Source organism: Scyliorhinus canicula, chromosome 17, assembly GCF_902713615.1.
Source record: "Scyliorhinus canicula chromosome 17, sScyCan1.1, whole genome shotgun sequence".
NCBI classification, from domain to species: Eukaryota; Metazoa; Chordata; class Chondrichthyes; order Carcharhiniformes; family Scyliorhinidae; genus Scyliorhinus; species Scyliorhinus canicula.
Genome location: NC_052162.1, coordinates 119,856,672 through 119,881,549, shown reverse-complemented (window position 1 = coordinate 119,881,549; position 24,878 = coordinate 119,856,672). Strand labels below are relative to the sequence as shown.

The 24,878-nt window shown below is 56.1% G+C and overlaps 1 long non-coding RNA gene across 1 annotated transcript; it reads right to left on the bottom strand.

Annotated features, from left to right (window-relative positions):
* Positions 1-1,521: 1,521 nt before the first annotated feature.
* Positions 1,522-8,641, bottom strand: LOC119951873. The gene is made up of 2 exons (XR_005457696.1): positions 8,498-8,641; positions 1,522-2,302 (listed from the first exon to the last, which is right to left on the bottom strand). It is a non-coding gene; the product is annotated as an uncharacterized LOC119951873 (long non-coding RNA).
* Between the last annotated feature and the right edge of the window lie 16,237 nt (positions 8,642-24,878).

The following is a 24,878-nucleotide window of genomic DNA, read 5'->3' as shown; positions in this document are numbered from 1 at the left end:
ACAGTGACTACACTTCAAAAGTACTTCAAAGGCTGTAAAAAGCTTTAGGAGATTGTGTGGTCGTGAAAGGTGTTATAGAAATAGATATAGAATCCCTTGAGTGCAGAAGGAGGCCATTCAGCCCATCGAGTCGGCACCAACCCTTCAAAAGAGCACTCTATCCATATCCACTCACCCATAACCTAACCTGCACATCCCTGGAGACTGGGGGACAATTTATCAGGGCCAATCCCACTAACCCATACATCTTAGGACTGTGGGAGGAAACCAGGGCACTCAGTGGAAACCCACACAGACACGGGGAGAACATACAAACCACACACAGACAGTGACCAAGGCCAGAATTGAACCTGGTGCTGTGAGGCAACAGTGCTAACTACTATGCCATTGTGCCGCTCAAATAAATGTAATTTATTTTTAGAACTAGTTTCCAAACTTGGATATATCACACACTCGGTCCACTCACCAAGATCACTCATGACGACTGAGACTTGATTTGATGTAACAACCTTGTCTTTCACTGCATTTCAAATACCCTGTGAAATTCCAAACACAGTATCTCATGAAAGTATTTGATTTAAAACAGAATGACTTGTTGTGATTTGGGATTCACTGTCTGACAATGGTGCAGGAAGTAAATTCTACTGTAACTTTCAAAAGGGAACTGGACAGATTCTGCAGGAAAATAAACTTGCAGGGTGATGGGACCAATAAGATTGTTCATTCAAAGAGCTAGCATGGGAATGGTGGGCTTAATGGCCTCCTTCTTTGCCCTTTGATTCCTGTTTACATTTGAAGAAAATGTTAGACTTGAAGCAGAGTTTGGCAGTATTTGAGAAATACCTGAAATCCACTTCCCACGAGGGGGTAGAAGCGGAGATGATGGATTGTTTCCAAAAGGAAATTGGATGGGCTTTTGAGGGAAATAAACAGACAGGGAATACGGGAATAGAACAGAGCAATCATTTGATCAATAGAAATCTACAAGTTGTGAATCTTTGGAATTCTCTATCTCAGAGGGCTGTGGGAGCTCAGTCATTGAGTGTGTTTAAAGCAGAAACTGTCAGATTTCTAAATACCAATAACACAAAGGGATATGGGGATAGTGTGGGGAAAAAGCATTGAAGTGGATGATCAGCCATGATTGTATTGAATGGTGGAGCAGGCTCGATGGGCTGAATGGCCAATTCCTGCTCCTATGTTCCAATGATACAAAGAGGCGAGAAACACCCAGATAAATGAGACAAAAGAACCCTGTAACCACCATAACCCATCTTCATGGCAACATGGCTGCTTTGGGAACTAAATATCTACCAACATGCAAACACCTTTTCATTCTGTGCTCCTCGTCAAACGTGGAACCAGGTAATCGCAACGAGGCTCAAAAATGGTCAGCCCACCGGAGGCAGAGGTGTTAGACCGGCCAGTCCAGCAGAAAGAAACCCTCCAATCATCACCATTCACCAGATGTCAGAATAAGCAAAATGCAGTCCTGGATGTCAGTGAGAGCAGAAACAATAACAACGGAGCCAACATCTGGAATTTATTGTGAAGTTGTTGGAGTCACAACAGGTGTGATGAATCACAAAACCCCTCCCCACATTGAGAGCAGATGAATGGTCTCTCCCCAGAATTAACTCACTAGTGTCTCCGGATCATTGAATGTCTCCCCCGCTCAGAGCAGGTGAATGGCTTCTTCCAGGTGTGAACTCGCTAGTGTTCCTGCAGGGTGTATGGATATCTGAAACCCTTCTCTCACTGAGCAGGTTAACGGCTTCTCCCCTGTGTGAAGTCGCTGGTGTGTCTGCAGGTGGGAGAACCGAGTGAATCCCTTCTCACACTGAGAGCAGGTGAACGGCCTCTCCCCAGTGTGAATGCGCCGATGAGCTTCCAGTGCAGATGGAACCCTGAATCCCTTCCCACAGTCCCCACATTTCCACCGTTTCTCCAGGGTGGGGGTGTCCTCGTGTCTCTCCAGGTTTGTCGATCAGTTGAAGCCTCGTCCACACACAGAACACGTGTACGGTCTCTCCCCGCTGTGAATGGTGTGATTTTTTTTTTCAGGCTGTGTAACTGGTTCAAACTCTTTCCACAGTCAGTGCTCTGGAACACTTTCACTCGGGTGTGTGTGTCTCGGTGCTTTTCCAGTCACACTGATGTTTTGAAGCTGACAGAAAAGTCAAACATTTCTCCTTCTAGATTCAAAGTCCGGTGATATTCAGTTCCAAGGAATTGAGAGACTCAGTCAGATTGAGACGTGACGTTTGAGATTTCTGTCTGTAATTCCTCCTCTTCTGATATCCTGTAAAAACAATTTACAAAAGTTACTTTTCTTCTCATTTTGGAGAAGGTATCCTGAGGGTAACGACAGTCTGGCCGTGGGGTTAATCCTCCGGGTCCTCAGTCTTATTGAGGAATGTCCCCTTGGATCTATTGTTGTGGGGATTCTTTTGTATTTTTGTTATTATGGGAGGGTTTGTGTGTTGTTGACTTTATCCTTTATCTGTGAAAGGAGCAGTTTGGGGAAACTTTGGTGCTTCTGGTATGAAGTGGGTTGGAGGAGAGGGTAATGGCGCACGCCCGATTGTGGTGTGAAAATCTGTTCCTGTTCTCTCTGTCGCCTAACTAATGGCGGCAGTTAATCTGCAAATTTTCTCAGGGAATGTATGGGGCATCCATCAGCCTATCAGAAGGAAATCGATCCTCTCCTTAAGGAGAAAGTCGACATGGTTTTATTACAGGAAACCCATCTGGATGATGAGGAACACTTTAAATTCAGGCGGGATTGGTTGGGGCAGTTTTTTTCACCTCTTTTTCATCGAGTCGCAGGATTAGCACGGTGGCGCAGTGGTTAGCATTGCTGCCTCACAGCACCGAGGTCCCGGGTTCAATCCCGGTCACGGGTCACTGTCCGTGTGGAGTTTGCACATTCTCCCCGTGTCTGCGTGGGTCTCAACCCCCCAACCCAAAGATGTGCAGGGTAGGGGGATTGGTCACACTAAATTGCCCCTTAATTGGAAAAATGAATTGGGTACACTAAATTTTCAGGGCAGCAGGGTAGCATGGTGGTTAGCATAAATGCTTCACAGCTCCAGGGTCCCAGGTTCAATTCCCAGCTGGGTCACTGTCTGTGTGGAGTCTGCACGTCCTCCCCCTGTGTGCGTGGGTTTCCTCCGGGTGCTCCGGTTTCCTCCCACAGTCCAAAGATGTGCGGGTTAGGTGGATTGGCCATGCTAAATTGCCCGTAGTGTAAGGTTAATGGGGGGATTGTTGGGTTACGGGTATAGGGTGGATACGTGGGTTTGAGTAGGGTGATCATGGCTCGGCACAACATTGAGGGCCGAAGGGCCTGTTCTGTGCTGTACTGTTCTATGTTCTATGTTCTATGATTGTGGCGATGCTTATTATACACTATCCAAGCAGTCAGGGTAACCCTGCTAATTACAATGTGCATGTCAATTTCCTTTGTGCCGGTCCCCCATCTCCCGTCCCTCCCCTCCGCCCCCTTCACTCGTCGTTTCTGGGTCCTTTCCTGGGCCCTTCACTGTACAATGGGAGTTATCTGTTATTTACAAGTGGACGGTGCCCTCCCTTCCCCCCCATTGATGGGCCTCCCCCTTCCACCCCATGCACTCCCTGTCCTGTTTTAAACCTTCCCTTGGGCGGGGGGGGGGGGGGGGGGTTCCTCTTCTTGTGTTTTTGTTCTCTGCTCTCTGGTCTCTGTCAGTTGGTTCCTGGTTTTCCCTCCCTGTACCAGTAACTCCCCTCCCGCCCCCTTTTTCCTGCCTGCTCCATGTGATCCCGTTGGCTCCCGTATGCCCACCTCCCTCCCCAGTGTTCTATTGGCCGCTGGCTTCAAACAGGTCCTGGAACAAGTTGCTGAATGGCCTCCACACTTTGTGGGAACCATCCTCTGACCCTCGGACGGTGAACTTGTTCTTCTCCAGGTAGAGAAATTCCGACAGGTCTGCCAGTCAGTCTGTAGCTGTGGGTGGCAGCCAGTCTGTAGCTGTGGGTGGCAGCCAGTCTGTAGCTGTGGGTGGCAGCCAGTCTGTAGCTGTGGGTGGTGCTGCCAGCCAGTCTGTAGCTGTGGGTGGCAGCCAGACTGTAGCTGTGGGTGGTGCTGCCAGCCAGTCTGTAGCTGTGGGTGGTGCTGCCAGCCAGTCTGTAGCTGTGGGTGGCAGCCAGTCTGTAGCTGTGGGTGGTGCTGCCAGTCTGTAGCTGTGGGTGGTGCTGCCAGCCAGTCTGTAGCTGTGGGTGGTGCTGCCAGTCTGTAGCTGTGGGTGGTGCTGCCAGCCAGTCTGTAGCTGTGGGTGGTGCTGCCAGCCAGTCTGTAGCTGTGGGTGGTGCTGCCAGCCAGTCTGTAGCTGTGGGTGGTGCTGCCAGACTGTAGCTGTGGGTGGTGCTGCCAGCCAGTCTGTAGCTGTGGGTGGTGCTGCTAATCGCCAGCTGAGCAGGATTCTCCAGCGGCCGATTAGAGAAGCAAAGGCAAGGGCATCCGTCCTCTTCCCCATGAATAGTTCTGGCTGGTCCGATACCCTGAAGGCTGCCATTTGTGGGCACGGCTCCACCCTCATAACCATGGACATTGCCTCTAAATAGGTTGTGCAGAATACGACAAGTCTGGGGCATACCCAGAACATGTGGGCATGGTTTGCCAGGCCCCACTGGCACCGATCACATTTGTCCTCCATGTTCGGGAAGAACCTGCTCATTCGGGTTCTTGTCAGGTGTGCTCTGTGCACAACATTCAGCTGCATGAAGCTTAGTCTTGTGTAGGAGAAGGTGGAGTTGGTCCCGTTCAGTGCTTCACTCCAGAGTCCCCACCCTATTCCCGTCCCTCGCTCTTCCTCCCATTTTTCCTGGGTTTCGTCAAGTAAGGAGTGCATCCTTATTAAAAAGTTGTCCGTACAGGTCCCCACAGTTTCCCTTTCCCAGTCTGTCTGTGCCCAGTAACTCCTCTTGCATCGTGCTTCTCAGGGTTCCTGGGTATGATGGTGTCTCCTTGTGGATAAAGTTTTTGACCTGGAGCTCATCCCTGTTTGGTAGGTCCAGTCTCTCCGTCAGCTCCTCTAAGGTCGCTAGTCTATTTCCCGTGTAAATGTCCCTGACCATCAGTGTTCCCCCGTCCTGTCTCCACCCCTTGAAGGTGGCGTCGAGAATGGCTGGTGCAAACCTATGGTTGCCACAGATGGGGGCCATGATGGACACATCGGTCAGACTGAAATGCTGCCACATCTGGTTCCAGGTTCTCAGGGTCACTACCACCACTGGACTGGAGTGTTTTGCTGGCGGGGATGGGAGTGCTGCCGTGACGAGGGCCCGGAGGGTCGATCCCGTACATGAGGACTCGTCCATCCTCACCCATTCCGTGTTTGGGTCCTTTCCCCATCCCCTTACTCCGCTGTGGCTGCCCAGTGATAGTATTGCAAGTTCGGGAAGGAGAGGCCTCCCATGTTTCTTCTCCATTGTAGTACTGTTTTAGGGATTTTTCAATTCTTGCCCCTCCGCACAAACGCCATAATCATCTTATCTACTGAATGGAAAAAGGCCTTGGGATGTAGATCGGTAAGGATCTAAACAGGAAGAGGAACCTGGGCAGTACGTTCATCTTGATCGTCTACATCCTCCCCGCCAGGGAAAGCAGGAGTCCATCCCATCTCTGTGGGTCGTTTCTGACTTCCTCCGCCAGACTGGTCAGCTTCCACTTGTGGATCCGTGTCCACTCGTGGGAAACTGGATCTCCAAGTAGTGGAATTTATTTTGGGCTATTTTAACTGGGAGGCCCTCCAGCTCTGCCCCTCCCCCTTACCGGAAAATATTTGGTTTTGCCCAGGTTGAGTTTGTAGCCCAAGAATATTCCAAACCCACCCCCAACTCCCTAACCAACCTCTCCACCTCCCTTCCCTCCCACCTAGCAGTTGACGGTAACCGGCTCCTTGAAATTATGGAACACAGAATCCCTACAGTGCAGGAGGCCATTCAGCCCATCGATCTGCCCCAGCTCTTTGAAAGAGCACCCTACATAAGCCCATGTCTCCACCCTATCCATGTAACCCATTAACCCCACTTACCCTTTAATGTAAGCCTACAAAGCCTCCGTCACCCTGCTCCAACCCCACACCTACTCTGCGTTCGCTACCCAATAACAGGTTCAGCAGGGCCAAGCTCCCTGACTGTCGGCCTCTCTGAATCACCGTCTTACTGATCCTTGCCACCTTATCTGCCCACACAAACAATTAAACCAACCTATCCACCCCCAGAAAGAACAATTTCGACAAAAAGACCATGCGGCACTGAGATGAAAATAAAAACCGCAGCAAAATGTTCATGTTAGCCAGCAGCACCCGATTGTGGATAGATTTAGTGCCTTCTCTGGTTATAAGATGAATTTTACTGAGTCAGAGGCCATGCCGATGGGGGGTGGGGGGGTGGGGTTGAAGGGTAAGCCCCCCTACTGTTGCTAAGTTCCCAATCAGATGCTCCTCCCTTGGGATTTTAATGTCTGGGAATGTCAATGGCCCCTCTTTCAGACAGCTATATGGGGCTAACTTTCCACAGCTGATGGTGACTATTAGGTGGGACCTTGCCCAGTGATCGGCTCTTCCGATTTCATGGTGAGGGAGGATCACCTTCATTAAAATGAATGTGTTGCCCAGACCGTTGAAAAAAAAAAATGAAAATCGCTTATTGTCACGAGTAGGCTTCAATGAAGTTACTGTGAAAAGCCCCTAGTCGCCACGTTCCGGCACCTGTTCGGGGAGGCTGTTAGGGGAATCAAACCGTGCTGCTGGCCTGCCTTGGTCTGCTTTCAAAGCCAGCGATTTAGCCCAGTGTGCTAAACAGCCCCTGTTGTACCCTCTGCAGATGCTGCCTATACTGTTGTCGACCAGAGTCATTAAGGAAATTAATGGAATGATTAGTACATTTATCTGGAACAAAAATAAACCTCACCTCAAGTTTGTTAAGCTCTAATCACCAGGAGCTAAGGGAGGTTTGTGTCTCCTGAATATCTGGCTTTATCAATTGGCCTCTCATCTTATGTTCATACGGAATTTGGTTAGGATAGACCCAACATCCATCAGGCTGGATATGGAAGCAGACATGCCAGTTCTCCTTCTGTCCAAAACTGGCATAGACTGATTACGGAATGTATCCCATTGGAATTTTTAATGTCTGTACTTCATTCTAAGTCTGATGGATTTGGTAAATTATGAGACCCCTGTCTCAAATACATGTGCTTCAATCTGGTTGACTTGCTCCTCCAGGGCTTTCCATCAGTGAATTTAATTCAACTGAACCCAGAGTAGGGCACAGTGAGGCACAATGGTTAGCACTGCTGCCGCACAGAGCCAGGGACCCAGGTTTGATTCCTTGAGTGGCTGTCTGATTGGAGATGCACATTCTCCCTGTGTCTGCGTGGGTTTCCTCCGGGTGCTCCGGTTTCTTCCCACAGTCCAAAGATGTGCAGGTTAAGTGGATTGGTCAAACTAAATTGCCCCTTAGTGTCCAAAGGTGTTACGTTAGGTGGGTTGACGAAGATCAATGCACCGGATTATGGGGACAGGGTGGGGAGTGTGCCTCGGCGAGTGTTTTTTCTGAGGGTCAGTGCAGACTTGAAGAAGCAAATGGCCTCCTGGTTTTGTAATATTTTGGGGTGTGCATTGTTATCCTGTTTTTAAATAATCTTACCCTCTTTCCCTATTCACTATGTTAACTGGTTGTTCAACTGATCTGGCATTTCATATAGCAGCTCTGGTCCCTAAAATATCCTGCTACAAATTAATTCTGTAATGTATTGCTTGTATTTTGCTGGCAATATCGCTTGTTCTGCTCTATGACCATTTTCCACCATTTTTTCTGTTACTCTGTTGAATTCATTGTTTAAAAAATGGTAAAGCAAATAAAAGAAATATTGGAAAAATTAAAAATCTGTCCAACTCATCCTTGAATATTTTCAGTGAACCATCCCCCCCTCACCCCACCCACCCACCCACCCCTCACCCCACCCACCCACCCCCCGCCGACTCCACTGGTCCCTGCGATGAGAAATCCATGGACGAACAACCCTCTGAGGGAAGAGGTGACTGGAAATCACAACAGTACAATATTACAAAACCAGAAATAATAATAAATGTATTTTATTACAGAACCATAAATAATATATCTAATCTGTACCATTTAAAAATAATGGACATGTCTCTGTCTGGTATTAATTTACTGTCCCCTTAAATGTCAGCCATCTCCTGGGGAAACCATCCCTGTAATTGTGAACATTATGAAAGAGACCATCCTTTAAGCCAGACAAATAAATGTGTCAAGCTGAGGGAGCAAAGGATGTCAATGTCTTTAAGAGAGAGAGACCTGGGCCAAGCTTTGCAGAGTCTGTACCCTCCCTGGATTCACTTCCTTTCCCTTCAGTTGCTGCAAGTGACCAATTGAAGGTGAGAATGAGAAAAGAAATGGAAAGGGGGAGAAAAGAAAATGTTTTACTCACAGATGTTGGAGGAGATTTCACCTTCACTTCCGCTGTGACATCACAATGGGGCCCTGTCTGAATCAGCCAATAGGAATTACTCCATTCCGCGCTGTCGTCACCGGGTTCCAGTGCGCAGGCCCGGCGCTCCCCGCCCCCACCCGTTGTTTCGCCTCCCCCTGAACAAAGGAGAAAAAAAAACCGACAACAGAACCTCCTCGAGACAAGGTTTCCAGGCAACCGGCTGACAGCACCGACCAGAGCGAGAAGCCAATCGGTTATCTTCCTCTGCCCACGACTGCGCATGTCCAATGGAGGGGAAACTGCGCATGTGCAAAACAGAGCCCGCCTCCTGACCCTTTTCCTGAGGTATTGACCAATGGCAAAAGTTGGAGGACCGGAAGGACTCTGGTCCTTCAGCTAATCAGCGCGGGCTTTGTGTGGTTGCTGGATTGAACTTTACAACTGCCTCTTGTCTCCAACATCTGTGAGTAAAACACTGTCTTTTCTCCCCCTTTCCATTTCTTTTCTCATTCTCACCTTCAATTGGTCACTTGCAGCAACTGAAGGGAAAGGAAGTGAATCCCGGGAGGGTGCAGACTCTGCAAAGCTTGGCCCAGGTCTCTCTCTCTCTTAAAGACATTGACATCCTTTGCTCCCCCAGCTTGACACATTGATTCGTTTGGCTAAGGGGTGGTTATAAGGAACAGAAATAATGCCCCATACCCGCCAGCACGTCACCAGACTTCTCAGACTTGTATAATCCTGCATCGAATTCTCGAAATTCCTGTTTATTTCCTCCGTCTTCATGGCCCTTTACCCTCCACCAAGCGACACAGAGAAAATCGCTCCAAAGTCGGCCTTTGTATTTCCTCAGGTTATTCCCAAACTCCTTTTCGCAACCTGCTGAGTAAATAGGAAGTCTGCTTAACCTCCTTCAGCAGAGCTTACTAGGGACCTTCTTATAATTCTCCCCGGCCTTCGCCGAACAAACCTTCCAGACGCCGCTGGATCTTCAGCACCTGCACCTTTTATTAGCAGTGTCAGAAATGATCATCACCCCCCCCCCCCCCCCCCCCAGGAATGAACTTCACACGTCTAGAGGGGGCAGTCCCAGAGGCCAAGTTAAAGAAAAGAAAAAACTCAAACTTTTCCTTAAAATGTGTAGTAAATGAAGTACCTCTTATCAAGAAGGCATTCTCAACCTGGGCATGGGCCCTCAAGCAGAAGCTCAGACAAATTGGGGGGGGGGGGGGTTTCATGTTTCCTGTTTCCTGTGGTGCAGGAGGACACCAGGTATAAGATCGTCAACGGCACAAAAAAGTCATCGACTCTCGTATGACATTAATGTGGGGCTGGAAAGAAGGTAAATCAGTAGCGCTAACCACTGTGCCAACGTGACGCCCCAAATGAGGTTAATCTAGATGAGTTTCCTGGAATAAAGCTATGTTGACTTTCTCCTTTAGATAGGAGAGCATCTTTTTCCTTCTGATGGGGTGATGGATGCTCCGTACATTCCCTGAGAAAATTTGCAGATTTACTGCCACCATAGTTAAACAACAGAGAGAACACACAGATTTCCGCTCCACAATCGGGCGTGCGCCATTACCCCCCCTCCTCCAACTCACTTTACACCAGAGGCACAAAAGTCTTCCCAAACTGCTCCTTTCGCGGATAAAAGCCCCATCTGTACCAGAGTAGGATAAAGTCAACAACACATAAACCCTCCCAGAATAACAAAATACAAAAGAATCACCACCACAATAGATCCAAGGGGACATTCCTCAATAAGACTGAGGACCCGGAGGATTAACCCCACGGCCAGACTGTTGTTATCCTCAGGATACCTTCTCCAAAATGAGGGGAAAAAAAGAAGGGCCAACAAGGGAATGGGGATCGAATGTCCCTCCCACATTTTAAACCCACCCATGAAGACCTGCATCCACCACCACCCACCCTTCGGCAATGGCGCCACTCGGTTCTGCCATGATTAACACTCGGATAATAGAAGAAAGACGACGGATAATCAGCACACGGCACATCTACCATAACTGAGATAAGATAATACGAGTTCCTGTAACACTCGAGGAGAAGAAGACATTCAATCGGCGCTCACAGAATAACAACTCCCTTCAACAGGATAAAAGATAACAAATTCAGACAACAACACCATGATAGGGAAAGAGTCCGGATTAGAGCCTGAGTTAGTCTGAGCTGCAAACCATCCCTCCAAATCCTTGCCCTTCATGGATTTAATGAAGGCCGAGGCAGTAGTCGGATTATTGAAAGACTTGATGGAATTGTCAGATACAATTTTCAGCATCTCAGGATAAAGCGACACAATTCACTCCCGCAGCCTTGAGTTCCCTTCGAACTTCATCGAAGCCTCGATGCTTCATTTGTGTGTCTGCCAAAATGTCCTGGAAGAAGGAAATCCTCACTCTCTCATGGAGCCAGGTCCCACCTCACTGTCCCCGTCTCCAGGACCTTCTGGTGATCTTTCAAGTTGTGGAAGGGAATGATTCCAGGCCTGGGATGAAAATTATCCCTCGGCCTCAAAGACAGGATCTGATGCCCTTTCTAATTTGAAACACCCAGGCTTCACATCCAGCTGGAGAAAACGTAGCAGCCGGTCCTCGAAGCACCTAACGGGAGCCTCACCCTCCACACCTTCTGGCAGACCGCGACTCAGATTTTCTTTCTCTGACCCTTGATCTCTAGGATACCGCTACATCAGCCGGTTTTCCAAGGATTGAATTCCTGCCTCCGTCGAGGAGGTATCTTGCTCAAAGTTCAGGATTCTCCCCTCCGGATCATTGAGACACTTCATGGTGTTTTGCAGCTCGGCCTCATGAGCTCACAGATATTGAGTCAGCTCACTCAGCCTCAGGTCAATAACACGGAGAATGTCGGCAGTCATCATCTTCACCGCCTCTGAGAGAGCCCCAGAGAGCGCGGGGTTGAGAGACCTCCTGAGGATCAGCCCGCTATGTTGAAAAGGCGGCTCCACCCCCCCCTGAATCCTCCTGCGCTCTTTTAGCGATGGATTTCTTGGCATTTTTTGGCATAATCTCGCCAAACCTAATCCCAAAATTTTACACGCTATGACAACAAATATATTCGATTGGATTTCTTTTTTTTAATGTATTTTATTGCAAATATGTATCAAAACAAGTTACAGCGAATAAATACCCCGGGAAACGTACTTCCCAACAGTCAACTGTACAGTCTGTACAGATTTTCCCCCTTTTTCATCCTCCCCCTCGCCCCTGTGACGAACAGCCCCCCAAACATGGTCACAAACACCCCCCACCTTTCCTTATCTTCTCTAATCGCAGCAAGTCATGCAGGTCACCCAGCCAAGCCACTACCCCCGGTGGAGATGCCGACCGCCGCTCCAGCACAATTCACTGCCGTGCAATCAGAGAGTCGAAGGCCACGACATCGGCCTTCCTGCTCTCCATGAGCTCCGGCTTCTCTGAAACCCCAAATATATTCCCAATTTTTCACAACCCCAAAACATGTGCATGTGATTCACTGGCCCCCGCCTACACCTCTCACACTCATCTGCCACACCCTGAAAGAACCCACTCATTCTTGCCCGAGTCATATGCACCCTGTGCACCATCTTAAACTGCATCAGGATCATTCTTGCACAAGGGGAGGTCCCGTTTACCCTACGCAGTGCCTCACTCCATACTCCCCAATTGATCTCCCCTCCCAACTCCACTTCCCATTTCTCCTTGATCTTCACCACCCGCTCGCCCCCTGATCCCCCAGCCACTTATATATATCCTCAATTCTTCCCTCCCCATCCACATCCGGGAGCAGCAATCTAGGTAACCTCCCGGCAATCTAGGTAACCTCCTCCAGACCTTTCGCCCAAAGTCCCTAACCTGCAGATACCTGAAATCACTGCCCCTCAGCAGCTCTACCCTCTCCTCCAGACTGGCGAACCCTTCCTCCCAATACCGATCCCTCGCCTTGACCAACCCCACTTCCCTCCACCTCTTGTATACACTATTCCCCCCCCCCCCCCCCCCCCCCCCCCCCCCCGGCCACCTCAACAGATTCCATATCTTCACCGTGGACTGCACCACCGGGCTCCCTGAATACCTACTCGGAGCCATTGGCATCGCTGCCGTCACCAGAGCCCTCAAACTAGACCCCTTACAAGATACCTCCTCCACCCTAACAAACTATACACCTTCTCCTTCCCATTACCACCGCACTTTGTCCGCCCAATAATAATGAAAGTCCGGCAATGCCAACCCCCCCTGTTGCCGCTGCCTCTGTAGCAGGATCCTCCCCGCCCTCGGCACCTTCCCCGCCCTCGGCACCTTCCCCGCCCTCGGCACCTTCCTCGCCCTCGGCACCTTCCCCGCCCTCGGCACCTTCCCCGCCCTCGGCACCTTCCCCGCCCTCGCCCTCGGCACCTTCCCCGCCCTCGGCACCTTCCCCGCCCTCGGCACCTTCCCCGCCCTCGGCACCTTCCCCGCCCTCGCCCTCGGCACCTTCCACGCCCTCGGCACCTTCCCCGCCTTCGCCCTCGGCACCTTCCCCGCCCTCGGCACCTTCCCCGCCCTCGGCACCTTCCCCGCCCTCGGCACCTTCCCCGCCCTCGCCCTCGGCACCTTCCCCGCCCTCGCCCTCGGCACCTTCCCCGCCCTCGGCACCTTCCCCGCCCTCGGCACCTTCCCCGCCCTCGGCACCTTCCCCGCCCTCGGCACCTTCCCCGCCCTCGGCACCTTCCCCGCCCTCGGCACCTTCCCCGCCCTCGGCACCTTCCCCGCCCTCGGCACCTTCCCCGCCCTCGCCCTCGGCACCTTCCCCGCCCTCGGCACCTTCCCCGCCTTCGCCCTCGGCACCTTCCCCGCCCTCGGCACCTTCCTCGCCCTCGGCACCTTCCCCGCCCTCGGCACCTTCCCCGCCCTCGGCACCTTCCCCGCCCTCGGCACCTTCCCCGCCCTCGGCACCTTACCCGCACTCGGCACCTTACCCGCCCTCGGCACCTTCCGCGCCCTCGGCACCTTCCGCGCCCTCGGCACCTTCCCCGCCCTCGGCACCTTCCCCGCCCTCGCCCTCGGCACCTTCCCCGCACTCGGCACCTTCCCCGTCCTCGGCACCTTCCTCGCCCTCGGCACCTTCCGCGCCCTCGGCACCTTCCCCGCCCTCGGCACCTTCCCCGCCTTCGCCCTCGGCACCTTCCCCGCCCTCGGCACCTTCCCCGCCCTCGGCACCTTCCCCGCCCTCGGCACCTTCCCCGCCCTCGCCCTCGGCACCTTCCCCGCCCTCGCCCTCGGCACCTTCCTCGCCCTCGGCACCTTCCCCGCCCTCGGCACCTTCCCCGCCCTCGGCACCTTCCCCGCCCTCGCCCTCGGCAGCTTCCCCGCCCTCGGCACCTTCCTCGCCCTCGGCACCTTCCCCGCCCTCGGCACCTTCCCCGCCCTCGGCACCTTCCCCGCCCTCGGCACCTTCCCCACCCTCGGCACCTTCCCCGCCCTCGGCACCTTCCCCGCCCTCGCCCTCGGCACCTTCCCCGCCCTCGCCCTCGGCACCTTCCCCGCCCTCGCCCTCGGCACCTTCCCCGCCCTCGGCACCTTCCCCGCCCTCGGCACCTTCCCCGCCCTCGGCACCTTCCCCGCCCTCGCCCTCGGCACCTTCCCCGCCCTCGGCACCTTCCCCGCCCTCGGCACCTTCCCCGCCTTCGGCACCTTCCCCGCCTTCGGCACCTTCCCCGCCCTCGGCACCTTCCCCGCCCTCGGCACCTTCCCCGCCCTCGGCACCTTCCCCGCCCTCGGCACCTTCCCCGCCCTCGGCACCTTCCCCGCCCTCGCCACCTTCCCCGCCCTCGCCCTCGGCACCTTCCCCGCCCTCGGCACCTTCCTCGCCCTCGGCACCTTCCCCGCCCTCGCCCTCGGCACCTTCCCCGCCCTCGGCACCTTCCTCGCCCTCGGCACCTTCCTCGCCCTCGGCACCTTCCCCGCCCTCGGCACCTTCCCCGCCCTCGGCACCTTCCCCACCCTCGCCCTCGGCACCTTCCCCGCCCTCGGCACCTTCCCCGCCCTCGGCACCTTCCCCGCCCTCGGCACCTTCCCCGCCCTCGGCACCTTCCCCGCCCTCGGCACCTTCCCCGCCCTCGGCACCTTCCCCACCCTCGCCCTCGGCACCTTCCCCGCCCTCGGCACCTTCCCCGCCCTCGGCACCTTCCCCGCCCTCGGCACCTTCCCCACCCTCGCCCTCGGCACCTTCCCCGCCCTCGGCACCTTCCCCGCCCTCGGCACCTTCCCCGCCCTCGGCACCTTCCCCGCCCTCGGCACCTTCCCCGCCCTCGGCACCTTCCCCGCCCTCGGCACCTTCCCCGCCCTCGGCACCTTCCCCGCCCTCGGCACCTTCCCCGCCCTCGGCACCTTCCCCGCCCTCGGCACCTTCCCCGCCCTCGGCACCTTCCCCGCCCTCGGCACCTTCCCCGCCCTCGGCACCTTCCCCCGCCCTCGGCACCTTCCCCGCCCTCGGCATCTTCCCCGCCCCCGCCCTCGGCACCTTCCCCGCCCTCGGCACCTTCCCCGCCCTCGCACCTTCCCCGCCCTCGGCGCCTTCCCCGCCCTCGGCGCCTTCCCCGCCCTCGGCACCTTCCTCGCCCTCGGCACCTTCCCCGCCCTCGGCACCTTCCCCGCCCTCGGCATCTTCCCCGCCCCCGCCCTCGGCACCTTCCCCGCCCTCGGCACCTTCCCCGCCCTCGGCACCTTCCCCGCCCTCGGCGCCTTCCCCGCCCTCGGCGCCTTCCCCGCCCTCGGCACCTTCCTCGCCCTCGGCACCTTCCCCGCCCTCGGCACCTTCCCCGCCCTCGGCACCTTCCCCGCCCTCGGCACCTTCCCCGCCCTCGCCCTCGGCACCTTCCCCGCCCTCGCCCTCGGCACCTTCCTCGCCCTCGGCACCTTCCCCGCCCTCGGCACCTTCCCCGCCCTCGGCGCCTTCCCCGCCCTCGGCGCCTTCCCCGCCCTCGGCGCCTTCCCCGCCCTCGGCGCCTTCCCCGCCCTCGGCGCCTTCCCCGCCCTCGGCGCCTTCCCCGCCCTCGGCGCCTTCCCCGCCCTCGGCGCCTTCCCCGCCCTCGGCACTTCCCCGCCCTCGGCGCCTTCCCCGCCCTCGCCCTCGGCACCTTCCCCGCCCTCGGCACCTTCCCCGCCCTCGCCCTCGGCACCTTCCTCGCCCTCGGCACCTTCCCCGCCCTCGCCCTCGGCACCTTCCCCGCCCTCGGCACCTTCCCCGCCCTCGGCACCTTCCCCGCCTTCGGCATCTTCCCCGCCCTCGGCACCTTCCCCGCCCTCGGCACCTTCCCCGCCCTCGCCCTCGGCACCTTCCCCGCCCTCGCCCTCGGCACCTTCCCCGCCTCCCGCCTCGGCACCTTCCCCGCCCTCGGCACCTTCCTCGCCCTCGGCACCTTCCTCGCCCTCGGCCCTTCCTCGCCCTCGGCACCTTCCCCGCTCGGCACCTTCCCCGCCCTCGGCACCTTCCCCCCCTCGGCTCCTTCCCCGCCCTCGGCACCTTCCCCGCCCTCGGCACCTTCCGCCGCCCTCGGCACCTTCCTCGCCTCGGCACCTTCCCCGCCCTCGGCACCTTCCCGCCCCGGCACCTTCCCCGCCCTCGGCACCTTCCCCGCCCTCGGCACCTTCCCCGCCCTCGGCACCTTCCCGCCCTCGGCACCTTCCCCGCCCTCGGACCTTCCCCGCCCTCGGCACCTTCCCCGCCCTCGCCCTCGGCACCTTCCCTTCCCCGCCCTCGCCCTCGGCACCTTCCCCGCCCTCGGCACCTTCCTCGCCCTCGGCACCTTCCTCGCCCTCGGCACCTTCCCCGCCCTCGGCACCTTCCCCACCCTCGCCCTCGGCACCTTCCCCGCCCTCGGCACCTTCCCCGCCCTCGGCACCTTCCCCGCCCTCGGCACCTTCCCCGCCCTCGCCACCTTCCCCGCCCTCGCCCTCGGCACCTTCCCCGCCCTCGGCACCTTCCCCGCCCTCGGCACCTTCCCCGCCCTCGGCACCTTCCCCGCCCTCGGCACCTTCCCCGCCCTCGCCCTCGGCACCTTCCCCGCCCTCGGCACCTTCCCCGCCCTCGGCACCTTCCCCGCCCTCGGCACCTTCCCCGCCCTCGGCACCTTCCCCGCCCTCGGCACCTTCCCCGCCCTCGGCACCTTCCCCGCCTTCGCCCTCGGCACCTTCCCCGCCCTCGGCACCTTCCCCGCCCTCGGCACCTTCCCCGCCCCCGCCCTCGGCACCTTCCCGCCCTCGGCACCTTCCCCGCCCTCGGCACCTTCCCCGCCCCCGCCCTCGGCACCTTCCCCGCCCTCGGCACCTTCCCCGCCCTCGGCACCTTCCCCGCCCTCGCCCTCGGCACCTTCCCCGCCCTCGGCACCTTCCCCGCCCTCGGCGCCTTCCCCGCCCTCGCCCTCGGCACCTTCCCCGCCCTCGGCACCTTCCCCGCCCTCGGCACCTTCCCCGCCCTCGGCACCTTCCCCGCCCTCGGCACCTTCCCCGCCCTCGCCCTCGGCACCTTCCCCGCCCTCGGCACCTTCCCCGCCCTCGGCACCTTCCCCGCCCTCGGCACCTTCCCCGCCCTCGGCACCTTCCCCGCCCTCGCCCTCGGCACCTTCCCCGCCCTCGCCCTCGGCACCTTCCCCGCCCTCGGCACCTTCCCCGCCCTCGGCACCTTCCCCGCCCTCGGCACCTTCCCCGCCCTCGCCCTCGGCACCTTCCCCGCCCTCGGCACCTTCCTCGCCCTCGGCACCTTCCCCGCCCTCGGCACCTTCCCCGCCCTCGGCACCTTCCCCGCCCTCGGCACCTTCCCCGCCCTCGGCACCATCCCCGACCTCGGCTCCTTCCCCGCCCTCGCCCTCGGCACCTTCCCCGCCCTCGGCACCTTCCCCGCCCTCGGCACCTTCCCCGCCTTCGGCACCTTCCCCGCCTTCGGCACCTTCCCCGCCCTCGGCACCTTCCCCGCCCCTCGGCACCTTCCCCGCCCTCGGCACCTTCCCCGCCCTCGGCACCTTCCCCGCCCTCGGCACCTTCCCCGCCCTCGGCACCTTCCCCGCCCTCGGCACCTTCCCCCGCCCTCGCCCTCGGCACCTTCCCCGCCCTCGCCCTCGGCACCTTCCCCGCCCTCGGCACCTTCCTCGCCCTCGGCACCTTCCTCGCCCTCGGCACCTTCCCCGCCCTCGGCACCTTCCCCACCCTCGCCCTCGGCACCTTCCCCGCCCTCGGCACCTTCCCCGCCCTCGGCACCTTCCCCGCCCTCGCCCTCGGCACCTTCCCCGCCCTCGCCCTCGGCACCTTCCCCGCCCTCGCCCTCGGCACCTTCCCCGCCCTCGGCACCTTCCCCGCCCTCGGCTCCTTCCCCGCCCTCGGCACCTTCCCCGCCCACGGCACCTTCCCCGCCCTCGGCACCTTCCTCGCCCTCGGCACCTTCCCCGCCCTCGGCACCTTCCCCGCCCTCGGCACCTTCCCCGTCCTCGGCACCTTCCCCGCCCTCGGCACCTTCCCCGCCCTCGGCACCTTCCCCGCCCTCGGCACCTTCCCCGCCCTCGGCACCTTCCTCGGCACCTTCCCCGGCACCTTCCCCGCCCTCGGCACCTTCCTCGCCCTCGGCACCTTCCCCGCCCTCGGCACCTTCCCCGCCCTCGGCACCTTCCCCGCCCTCGGCACCTTCCTCGGCACCTTCCCCGGCACCTTCCCCGCCCTCGGCACCTTCCTCGCCCTCGGCACCTTCCTCGCCCTCGGCACCTTCCCCGCCCTCGGCACCTTCCTCGCCCTCGGCACCTTCCTCGCCCTCGGCACCTTCCCCGCCCTCGGCACCTTCCCCGCCCTCGGCACCTTCCCCGCCCTCGGCACCTTCCCCGCCCTCGGCACCTTCCCCGCCCTCGGCACCTTCCCCGCCCTCGGCACCTTCCCCGCCCTCGGCACCTTCCCCGCCCTCGGCACCTTCCCCGCCCTCGGCACCTTCCCCGCCCTCGCCCTCGGCACCTTCCTCGCCCTCGGCACCTTCCCCGCCCTCGGCACCTTCCTCGCCCTCGGCACCTTCCCCGCCCTCGGCACCTTCCCCGCCCTCGCCCTCGGCACCTTCCCCGCCCTCGGCACCTTCCCCGCCCTCGGCACCTTCCCCGCCCTCGCCCTCGGCACCTTCCCCGCCCTCGGCACCTTCCCCGCCCTCGGCACCTTCCCCGCCCTCGGCACCTTCCTCGCCCTTGCCCTCGACACCTTCCCCGCCCTCGGCATCTTCCCCGCCCTCGGCACCTTCCCCGCCCTCGGCACCTTCCCCGCCCTCGGCACCTTCCCCGCCCTCGCCCTCGGCACCTTCCCCGCCCTCGGCACCTTCCTCGCCCTCGGCACCTTCCCCGCCCTCGGGCACCTTCCCCGCCCTCGGCACCTTCCCCGCCCTCGGCACCTTTCCCCGCCCTCGGCACCTTCCCAGCCCTCGGCACCTTCCCCGCCCCTCGGCACCTCCCCGCCCTCCGCACCTTCCTCGCCCTTGCCCTCGACACCTTCCCCGCCCTCGGCATCTTCCCCGCCCTCGGCACCTCCCCGCCCTCGGCACCTTCCCCCGCCCTCGGCACCTTCCCCGCCCGTCGCCCTCGGCACCTTCCCCGCCCCTCGGCACCTTCCTCCGCCCTCGGCACCTTCCCCGCCCTCGGCACTTCCCCGCCCTCGGCACCTTCCCCGCCCTCGGCACCTCCCCGCCCTCGGCACCTTCCCCGCCTCGGCACCTTTCCCCGCCCTCCGCACCCTCCCCGCCCTCCGCACCTTCCCCCGCCCTCGCGCACCTGTCCCCGCCCTCGGCACCTTCCCGCCATGGGCACCTCCACGCCTGGGCACCTTCCCGCCCTCGGCACCTTCCCCGCCCTCCGCACCTTCCCCGCCCTCGCCCTCGGCACCTTCCCCGCCCTCGGCACCTTCCCCGCCCTCGGCACCTTCCCCGCCCTCGCCACCTTCCCCGCCCTCGGCACCTTCCCCGCCCTCGGCACCTTCCCCGCCCATACAATGTCCAAAGTGATCGTGTCCACTTTCCGAAAAAAGGCGTTTGGAATAAAGATCAGGAGAGCATGAAAGATAAACAAGAACCTCGGTAGGATATTCATTTTCACCACTTGGACCCTCTCACCAATGTTAAATGCAGTATTTCCCACCTCTTAAGATCCTCCCTGGCCTCCTCCACCAGCTTCTGTAAGTTCCACTTACAGAGCCCCGTCCATTCCCTCGCTACCAGAATCCACAAGTACCTAAACCTATCCCTCGCTCCCGTAAATAGCATCCCCCCTAAATTAGCCTGCTGTCCCAGCTTATTCACCGGGAATACCTCGCCTTTTCTCTACATTCAGTTTATACCCTGAGAACCCTCCAAACCTCCCCACCAGGCCCATAATCCTTCCTGTATTCCCCAACGAATCCAAAACATACAGCAAGAGGTCATTGGCATAGAGCGACACCTGATGCTCCCTCTATCCCCTCATAATCCCCCGCTACTCCGCTGACCCTCTGAGAGCCATAGCCAATGGCTCTCTGGCCAGTGCAAACAGCAACGGTGACAGAGGGCACCTCTGCCTCATACCCCTGTGTAAACCAAGGCTCCGTGAACTAATTTTAGTTGTCCTTACACTGGCTTATGTTGCCACATACAGCAACCATACCCATGCCACAAATCTCGGCCCAAACCCAAACCTTCCCAAAATCTCGAACAAGTACCGCCACTCCACCCGATCAAATGCCTTCTCCGCATCCATGGACACCACCACCTCCGGTACCAGAGCCCCCGACAGATTCATCTCCGCATTGAACAGCCGTCTTATATTACTCGTGAGCTGCCTGCCCTTCACAAAGCGTGTTTGATCTTCGGCAACTACCCCCGGGACACAATCCTCCATCCTCCCCGCCAACAACTTAGCCAATACTTTCATATCCGTGTTCAATACTGATATGGCCCTATATGACCCTCATTCCACTGTGTCCTTCCCCTTTTTGGAATCAGTGTGATTACTGCCGGCGCATCGTCTCTGGCACTCCCCCTTCTCCAGTGCTTCATTAAACGCCCCGACCAGATGTGGTGCCAGGTCCGTCGCAAATTCCTTATAAAATTTTGCCGGGTACCCATCTGGCCCCGGGGTCTTCCCCGTCTTCATACCCCTGATACTGTCCAGCACCTCCCTCAGCCCCAGGAGCTCCTCCAATGCCTGCCTCTTTGCTTCCTCCACGTGGGGAAATTCCAGCTCATCATGAAACCGCCCATGTCCCCCTCACCTCCCGGGTCTGCCTCATAAAGTCCCTGGTAGTACTGCCTAAATGCCTCATTTATCTTCCCTGGCTCTGACACCACATTCCCAGCCCCAGTCCACATCTTCAATATTTCCAGCATGCGGCTCGCCTGGATTGGATTTCTTTATTGTCAAGTGGACCGAGGTCCAGTGAAAAGTATTGTTCTGCGGACAGACACATAGGTCATTCCGTACATGAAAAGAAAATACATAAAAGGACAAACATTAAATACACAATGTAAATATGTAGACACAGACATTGTGAGAATCAAAGATTGATTCATCGTTGAGGTGGATGAGAGCTGGGAAATCAGGATAAATGATGGATTCTAGGCGAGTGGTAGCAGAACCTGCGGAAAAGCAGCTACTCCCGCGCCTGCTTCACATGGTTCCCACCCAGACAGATTTCTGATTGATGAGGGAGTCGATTATAGGGAACCTAGGGACACCACGTGGCGCAGTGGTTAGCACTGGGACTATGGCGCTGAGGGCCCAGGTTCGAATCCTGGCTCTGAGTTACTGTCCGTGTGGGGTTTGAAAATTCTCCCCATGTCTGTGTGGGTTTCACCCCCACAATCCAAAGATGTGCAGGGTAGGTGGATTGGCCACGCTAATTTGCTCCTTAATTGGAATAAAATAATTGGGTACTATTAATCTATTTTTTAAAAATTATGGGGAACCGGCAGGAAAATGGAGAGAAAGCTGAGATGAGGCCGGATTTCTTCACTCGAGGATGTGGTGAAGCTTTGGAATTCTCCACCCCACAGGACTGTGGAGCCTCAGCCATCAAGTATTTTCAAGACCGAGATTGATAGGTTTCTCGATATTGAAGATATCAAGGGAACTGGGGGGATAGTGTGGGAAAACGGTGTTGAGGTAGATCGACCAATGATCTCAATGAATGGTTGAGCAGGCTCAATGGGCTGAATGGCTGACTGCAGCTCCTGTTTGTTATGGTCTCTGTGCCCAGGACAGGAAGCAGTGAGCATGGATCTGTCAATCAGCCTGAATCAGCACCTTCAGGAGAATTGGGAGGGTGAATATTAGATACAGCAGAGTGAGAATGGAGGGAGAGTGTGTGGGATGGAGATTTACACCTTTTGGGGAATGAGAGAGGAAAAAAACATTCCATAGAAACTAGAATTGTCTATTCTGAATTTCTACCCAGTTCTGACAGAGATCACATTTGTAAATTTATTTTACAGGATATTAGAAGTGGAGGAACTACAGACAGAAATCTCAAAGGTCACATCTCGATCTGACTGAGTTCTTGGGACCTGAATATCATCGGACTTTGAATCTAGAAGGAGAAATATTTGCCCGTTCTGTCGGCTTCAAAATATTTTAAACATCAGTGTGACTGGAAAAGCATCGAGACACACACACCCGAGTGAGAGTGTTCCAGAGCACTGACTGTGGAAAGAGCTTTAACCAGTTACACAGCCTGAAAAAACATCACACCATTCACAGCGGGGAGAGACCGTACACGTGTTGTGTGTGTGGACGAGGCTTCAACTGATCGACAAACCTGGAGAGACACGACGACACCCGGATCCTGGAGAAACGGTGGAAATGTGGAGACTGTGGGAAGGGATTCAGATTCCCGTCTGAGCTGGAGACTCATCGACGCAGTCACACTGGGGAGAAGCCGTTCACCTGCTCTCAGTGTGGGAAGGGGTTCACTCAGTTATCCCACCTGCGGACACACCAGCGAATTCACACTGGGGAGAAGCCGTTCACCTGCTCCGAGTGTGGGAAGGGATTCACTCAGTTGATCAGCCTACAGATGCACCAGCGAGTTCACTCCGGGGAGAAGTCACGCACATGCTCTCAGTGTGGGAAGAAATTTGCTCAGTTAGACAACCTGCAGACGCACCAGTGAGTTCACAATGGGCAGAAGCCGTTTACCTGCTCCAATTGTGACAGATTCACTCGGTCATCCCACCTGCTGAGACACCAGCAAGTTCACAAGTGATTTCAGGGGTTGGATTCTGTTGTTGTTAATCACATCCAGGACTGAACCATGTTCATTCTGACACTTGGTGAAGTGGGAGGGTCGGAGGGTTTCTTACTACTGGACTGGTCGGTCTCACAACTTTGCTTCCTGTGGGCTGATGTTCTTCGGGTCTGAAAGAGAAGATTTCGACTGAAATCATCCAAAAAAGCTGATGAAGGACCTTTATCCTGCATTGTAAATAGTCCTACTCCCTCGGCTAGAACAAAATGAAACACATTTGTCTCTGTTCCATTGAGTCTCCAGCACGGCCAGGCCAATTTGTTTCTGTCAGTGTTGATGATCCACATGAGTCAAACTTCATCTCCCCCCATCAGCACCTCCTTCTAGTCCTTTCTCTCCCTCATGTATGTAACTAGCTTCCCCTTAAATGTATTCAGGGGAGGCAGTGGCTTAGTTGTATCATGTCATGTGAGTGTCCCTTCAAGAAATGTTTTTGTCCAATCACATGGCTTCAGTGATGTCATTGTGTGGGTGGGGCTGGGCTGTGGCTCTGGGAGTTGGTTTTACTTTTGCTTTGAGTTTGAGCTGGCTTTGTCCTGCACAAGTTGCAAGAAGGTTTTTTTCTCTATCTGCATTTGAAAAGCTGTTTCCAGGCTGCTTGATAACTTGAAAAGAAATAATTGCTTTCTGGAAGGAATTCAAACCTGCTGCTTTGGAAAGGAAACAAGAGCATCCAAACCAGGTCTTGAGTGCTGTGTGCTGGGCCACTCCTTTGAAGAGGGTTTTCTAGTTTATGCGATCTTGGTATTAAATTGAAACAGCTAAAAGGAGATTTTTATAAGGGTTCTACATAGATTACTGTAGCTGTGTGTGGGGTATTTATGTTTGTAATTGATCAAAATGCTCACTGTGTGTGTTTATACAAATGTTAACTAAACTCGTAGAATAAAGCTTGTTTTTTAATTAAAAGCACCGAAGAACTCTGTTGAATAACACCTGGAAGGCAGGCTCTTCTGCTCATCATAACCAAATTCAATAAACAGTTGTAGGTCAGCTGAACTTTGATATTCTTTGGAGTTTTCTAAACCCTGGCCCATAACAAATTGGGGGCTTGTCCGGGATAAAAGTCTGTCTTTTGTGATTGGTTTGGCTTAGTGAACTTAACGACAGTGAGCATATTTGTGTTTGCTTTTCAGGTGGTGTAATCCAGCTCAATGAGGGAATGTTCTGTGGACAATGGCACTTTCAGAAGCTCAGACGTTTTTGGGGGTGGAGAAGGTCACAGGCAGTACCTTACAAACAGAGACTAAAAAAAGGCTTTTAGATTTGGCAAAAACATTGCAGTTAACATTGCCTGATAAAATACGAAAAGAAGAGGTAATTGCGATGGTAGCTGAGCATTTATAATTGATTGAGATACAGTCAGAACCATTGGAAATGGCAAGAATTCAATTACAGATCAAGCAGCTTGAACATGAAAAATAATTAAAGCAGCTTGAATAGGAAGAAAGGGAAAAAGAAAGAATAGCCCGAGCAGAACACAAAGTGAGAGAAAGGGAGGTACAGATCAGGAAAAAAGAAAGAGAGAGACTTTGAACTTCAGAAAATGGCCATGAAATGTGACAGTCAGTTAAAAGTGGCGGATGCAAAGAGAAATGTACAGTTTGGGGATAGTGATGAGGATAGCGAGAAAGAGTGTCATAGTCGAAGGCTTGGTGGGGATCTATTTAAATATGCTCAAGCATTACCAATGTTTGATGAGAAGGAGGCAGAAGCCTTTTTCATTTCATTTGAGAAGGTAGCTCAACAAATGAAATGGCCACAGGACATGTGGATATTACTGATTCAAACAATGATTGGTAGGTAGGGCGAGTGAAGTAGTTGCATTACTATCAGAGGAGGTATCTGGGACATATGGGTAGGTGAAAAAATCTATCTTAGGTGCATATGAACTAGTGCCTGAAGCCTCCAGATAAAGGTTTAGAACTTTAAGGAAGGAACCTGGTCAAATATACATGGAGTTTGAAAGGATCAAACAGAGTAATTTTGATAGGTGGATAAGGGCTTTGAAAATAGACCAAACGTATGAAGCTCTTAGAGAAAATATAATTTTGGAGGAGTTTAAAAGTTCAATTCCTGACGTAGTGAGA